Source organism: Salvelinus namaycush, chromosome 5 (genome assembly GCF_016432855.1).
Source record: "Salvelinus namaycush isolate Seneca chromosome 5, SaNama_1.0, whole genome shotgun sequence".
Lineage (NCBI taxonomy): Eukaryota > Metazoa > Chordata > Actinopteri > Salmoniformes > Salmonidae > Salvelinus > Salvelinus namaycush.
The window spans coordinates 53717083-53723082 of record NC_052311.1 but is presented as its reverse complement, the minus strand read 5'-3'; the positions used below and the strand labels follow the sequence as shown (position 1 = coordinate 53723082).

At 42.6% G+C, this 6000-nt stretch overlaps 2 non-coding genes across 2 annotated transcripts; both read right to left on the bottom strand.

Moving 5' to 3' along the window:
• Positions 1-346: 346 nt before the first annotated feature.
• trnat-ugu lies at positions 347-419 on the bottom strand. Its single transcript has one exon. It is a non-coding gene; the product is annotated as a tRNA-Thr (tRNA).
• Positions 420-3197: 2778 nt separating this feature from the next.
• Positions 3198-3304, bottom strand: LOC120048913. The gene has a single exon (XR_005477062.1). It is a non-coding gene; the product is annotated as a U6 spliceosomal RNA (small nuclear RNA).
• Between the last annotated feature and the right edge of the window lie 2696 nt (positions 3305-6000).

Sequence of the window (6000 nt, the reverse complement as noted above, 5' to 3'; positions counted from 1 at the left end):
CCAAAACATATAATGACCCCTCGAGGAAGGCCCCAGCATGATCTGAACTCACAACCCCTGATTTACAAGACCAGTGGTCTAACCACTGAGCTATGGAGCCATGACTGATGCCATAAAACCCAGTAACTCGCCACAAAAATGTAACAATAAATATAGATGCTCTTCTGGGTGTTTGTGAGAGAGCTTGCATCAATAATGTAATTTCTGTGCTGGATGTTCTGTTGACACGAGACATAAGCTACTACAACATAATTATTCACAAGGTATGTATGTATACATGGGGAGCAGAATTGAACACAAATAGGGATTGTACTGACCTGGATTAAAACATGTGATCCTTTAGTCAAGGCCCCAGTGAGAATTGAACTCACGACCCCTGGTTTACAAGACCAGTGCTCTAACCACTGAGCTATGGAGCCTTACCTACTCACACCTTGAGACAACAGGCCATTTACATATTACAACGGATCTAGCCAATTCAAAGACAGAAGGCCACACCTCATGCCACTCAGCTGTTAGTGCAGTCTGGACCAACCAGCTAAACAGGTTGTTAGCATATGAAGCAAAGTCAACTACTCTAGGCTTGAGTGTCTGCTGGTTTTCAGTCTTTCTGTTACATCATGATCTACATGAGATTTAGACCAGAGAAACATAATACACATTTTTACATGCCAATTGGACCTGTGCAATAAAACACACACACACACACACACACATCTGTGGCACTGCCAGGACTTGCCACTAGAGAGCAGCAACAGACCATAAAATCCTTTGCCATTGCCAGAGAACAGCCTACAAATGATCACTGCATTATATTGTCTGTTGCTGTGCTCTAGTGGTGAGTCCTAGCAGTGCCACAGAGAGTGTTTATTAGTCACATGCGCAGGGTTGCAGATGTAAATGCAGGGTACAATGAATATCTTAAGCTCCTACAGTGCAGGTCAAAGGGAAGTGAATGAAACAATAGCAACATAATAATAATTACATATTTACAACTAACATGATAAATGTCCATTGGGTGGGGGCAGGTAAAATGTCAGATGAGGTGGTGGGGGGGGGCGGGGGGTTAGGGGGAGCATCAATGTATAAACTTTATCTCCACTATAAAAAGCATCTAGACAGTATCTCCCATTTCTTTTAGACTAGCATTTAGTTCTCAACAGTAGAGATTTGTATAAACTGGTCTGTCTCTACGGCCTTTTCCATATTGAATTGCGATCTCCACCGTCTCATATAAAGTGAATGTGTCGGAACGAGACAGACAGCAAATTGAGCTGGTTGTCATACAGTAGCAACATACAAAACTTTTTTTCAGTTGGCTGGCTACTTTTTTTCAGTTGGCTGCCAAAACTAAAATGGATGAGTGGAACATTTTTGGCAGCATGACTATGGAATAATTGGGAAAAAGAGATGGCAATAATACACAGGCATACAGATTTGTGGGATACTGAATTGAATGACCTAGAGAAAAGCCGCAACGGGGGAAAAAACACAGTTAAGAATACAAACTGGGCTGTGCGTTGCTTCGAGGGCTGTCTAGCAGAGAAGAAAAAAGTTGTTGACTTCAAAACTGTCACTAAGGAAGAGTTTACCATTGTTCTCCGACAGTTTTATGGAAATGTACGAAAAGGGGGAAGAGTACAGCATAAGTAGCTACCTGGCACTCCGGAGTGGGGTCAACGGGTTTCTAAATGACCCAACCACCAGTCACAGCTAGTTCCTTATGAAGGACACTGAATTTACCACCTCGAATCATGCATTTCTGGCCAACATCAAACAGCTAAGGCAAGGAAAATATATCACAAACAGCCACCCTCCCATCACTGATAAGGACATGGCCCAGCTCCAAAACTGCCAGGCTCTGAATCCCGGTACACCAAGGGGTCTGGTCCAGAAAGTATGGTTCGACCTCCAGTTAAATCTGGGTCAAAGAAGAAAAGAGGGGAACAGACAACTAAAGCCCAACTCATTCCTTGTAAAAACAGACAAGAACAGTCTAAGGTATGATGTTCATAGCCTGTTTGTTTTATTTCTAAGTTGCACTCGTAATAGGCTACTGGAAAGCAATATTATAACAACGCATTCTCTCTCTCAGATACGCCACTCTCGCATATAAACGAGGCCACAAAGAATCGTCTGGACCCAAGGGAGAGAGGCAGGGAGTCCAAGAGGGGATTCATGTTCGAGCAGCCAGGGAACCCACTATGCCCGGTGGCATGACTGGAGAAATATCTACTGAAATGCCTGGAGAACAGCCTTGCATTTTATCTCCACCCAAGGAGAGGAGTGTATCGGGGACTCGATCTGGAACACGTCAGTGCCGATGGGCGTGAACTATCTGGCAGCACTTCTACCCAAGATCTGCAGGGCAGCGGGAACAACTACATACACAAATCCCAGCATCAGGACCACGACAGTCCAGAAACTGGCCAATGCTGGTTTAGATGCGACGGAGATTATGTCAGTGAGTGGGCGTCGGTTCCAGTCAATGAGTTCAGCCCCTCGCTACTTGAGTGACAGCTAGCAAGAATCAGAGAAGAGCGAGAGAGAGAGCGCAATGACGTGGTGCACACATCTGCACATATGTGATGTAGTACGCAATTGTCGGGGACAAGTTTTGGCTCATGAGTTCTACTTTCAGAACTACTGGCTAAAAAGTATTCAAAAGTACGGGAAAATCCCTTTAAACTATATGTACAGTAGCACCAAATGTTCCAATAGAATAACATTCTAAATGTTGATACTTTCGGTGCTTTTAAAAATATTAAATCTCAATCTAGGTTGCCAAACTCACACAGAAACAAGCCTGGGCAGGATAACGAATAGCTTTAACACGGGAATAGTGTAAAACACAAAAACAAGTTGAATCTTACATCTAATGAAGGAATGAATGAGTCATGGGGGTTCTGGTCCTCAAGGAGGGAGCTGTCGTTTTCCCCCGTGTTGTCACAATTAATTGTCACAAATGTATTAACTCACGGCCTGTTTGCAATTATATGGTGTGGTTTAGTATGGGTATAAGTGATTTTCTGTCTACATTGGTCTGGGTTTAGTTCAGCTGTCCTGTTGCACTTACCCAACATGACCACTAGAGGGTACCAAACATCCACAGGAGTGCCTGCTTTCTCCACCACACACTGAATACAGAAAACACAATGTTTTAGGTCTGAAAAATACAATTTTACCCCTCAGGGAGAGAAAAGTTGGAAACGCTTCCGGTTATGCGTGTCATCCTTGCGCAGGGGCCATGCTAATCTTCTCTGTATCGTTCCAATTTTAGTATATGTGCTGCCGAAGCGAGCACAAATAGTCCTTATTTACAGACCTTAACTATAGGACCAGACTAGACTAGCAGTCTCATTGACGGTTAATCTCTGGAACCACCCTGACACTCACAATTACTTAAAACACAGTCAACCACCGCTACACACACACAGCACTTTTGGAGGTACTATCTAAAAGATTCTAACAGATGCCTTTCACCGACCCGGAGAGCAGGCTGGGGGTTATGTAGAGTAGCGGGCTGTGCTGCGATTGGTGTCGTTAGACAAAAACCAGGCTGTATTCCCCCCTCCCTTCCCCCATAACACTCTTTGTTAGGCTAGTAGAAACTAAACTTATCTTAAATCTGTATCTAGTGGCAGCTTTTACATAGAGCTATGACAGGTCAGGCTTAGTGTGTGTGCTTTGAACACTTTCACATCTGTAAACAGCAGAAACTCTTACCAACAAGGAGGGGATAAACTAAAGACATTTGTGCTACACTCACAAGTCGCCATCTTGGATTCTTTTTTTAAAACCAGTCTTCTTTCACGTCCGCTGGTGCAGTACTGATTCTGTCCGCCAGATGGGGCTCCATCCACAGCAAATAAGACTTTGCAGAGGGCTGATAAACGCTGTTCCACCTAGCAGCCAGAAAGTCAAGTCAAGTCTGTTGACAGCAGATGGACATTTTATTAATTTCACACGTTTGACATCAACACATTTCTACAATTTAGGATAAATGGTCAAATACAACAACCATGTTTTCCCAGACGAATCTAACGTTATATATTAGAAGACAAAGTTCAAAGTAGACAAACTGACAGACTCAAAAATGGAGGGGAGTGAAACCGTTTTAATATAAATGGGTTGCACTTTAGAATGCAGCAGCACTGAATAAAGTGGTGGTAATTACATGTGGTAATTAACAAGTTATAGCTAGCTACTCACACCGAAGTGCAGCGGAACGTGTGTAGCTAGTCTGAAGGTGCCCCAGTATCTGCGCGTTAGAGATGTCGACGATGAATATCGACATCTCTAAAGAACAGATACTTGGGCTGTCTGAAGGGAATGCGTGGCCATAACATAGTTCACTTTGACTTTTTCAACAGCAGCAGCTATAACATTAGGTATTTTATAAAACCAGAGCATCTCAAGCTTACCTTTCGCAAGCAAGTATATAACTTTCAAGGTGTGGTTCTGGTAGCTGCTAACCCGTATTTTCGATAGATTACAGTCTCCCAAATGCGCTATCATCAGAAATGGCTCTTCATAGTTCAACGCCAATCAACGCTCGAGGCGCCCTATCACCGCAAATTGTCTACACACTCCTGGAGATGGTTGAAAGAAATAGACCCTGCTCTGCATGCATTATGCAAATATCCATGTACACACTAGGCCTACACACAAAATAAAATGTGGTGGTTGTTACTCCAGATATGACGTTTGAGAACCACGGTAGACGGTTTGAAGAACGTTTTTTGAGTAGCGATTCTAGAGGCATGTTTCTAATATCAGTGCGCCATACTATATTCTATCTGCCATTTCCAGAGAGGCACGTGCAAAAACAACGGTATTCCAACCACTCAGGCTGACGTCAACATTGAAGGATCATACCTGAAATATTGATGTCATCATGTGAACCAATGTCCAACATAGATGGAAAATATTGTAGAAGGTGTTGACTTTGTAAATCTGAAAAACGCAAGATCAGCTAATGTTTACTATCAGAGAAAACAATAAACTGGGCAAATGTATCTACAGCTGTTTATTCCATTCTAAACCCTATCCTGGCCTCCGTATATACACTACATTACCAAAAGTGTGTGGACACCAGCTCGTTGAACATCTCATTCCAAAATCATGGGCATTAATATGCAGTTGGTCCTCCCTTTCCACTAGATGTTGGAACATTGCTGCGCTGACTTGCTTCCATTCAGCTACAAGAGCACTGATGTTGGGCGATTAGGCCTGCCTCTCAGTCAGCGTTCCAATTCATCCCAAAGGTGTTCATTGGGGTTGAGGTCAGGGCTCTGTGCAGGCCAGTCAAGTTCTTCCACACCGATCTCGACAAACCATTTCTGTATGGACTTCACGTTGTGCAAGACAAGTAACGAACAGCAAAATCACTAGCCTATGTCAATCTACTATGCCCCATAGTAGAGCAGTTTACCTATTCTATTGGTCAGCTTGTTGAGAAAGAAATAGCCCAATAGCGTGAATGTTTGTTCCATAATGCAATTAGCAGGAAAACCTGTCAAAAGCGCTCTGCACATCCAAGCGGTTTCCTATGACAGAGATTCAAATATCCATCAGAAATGTAAAAAGAGGGGAGATGTAATATGCAAAAACTAGTATGGGTTGCTAATATGACTAGGATTGTGCCTTTGGCTATGGACAATGAAAGAAAGTTGATCTAAAATAATTGCCTCCATGGATATGGTCTGATTTTGGCTAGGCTACTTTGAAGCAAGGTAGACCTGCACATCACAATATGTATTCAAACTTTCAGGTCAAATGTACACTGAACAAAAATATAAAATGCAACATGTAAAGTGTTGGTCCCACGTTTCATGAGCTGAAATAAAAAATAAATAAAAAAATCGCAAACATTTTCCATATGCACAAAAAGTTGATTTCTCTCAAAGTTTGTGCACAAATTTGTTTACATCCCTGTAAGTGACCATTTCTCCTTTGCCAAGATAATCCATCCACTTGACAGGTGTGGCATATTAAGAA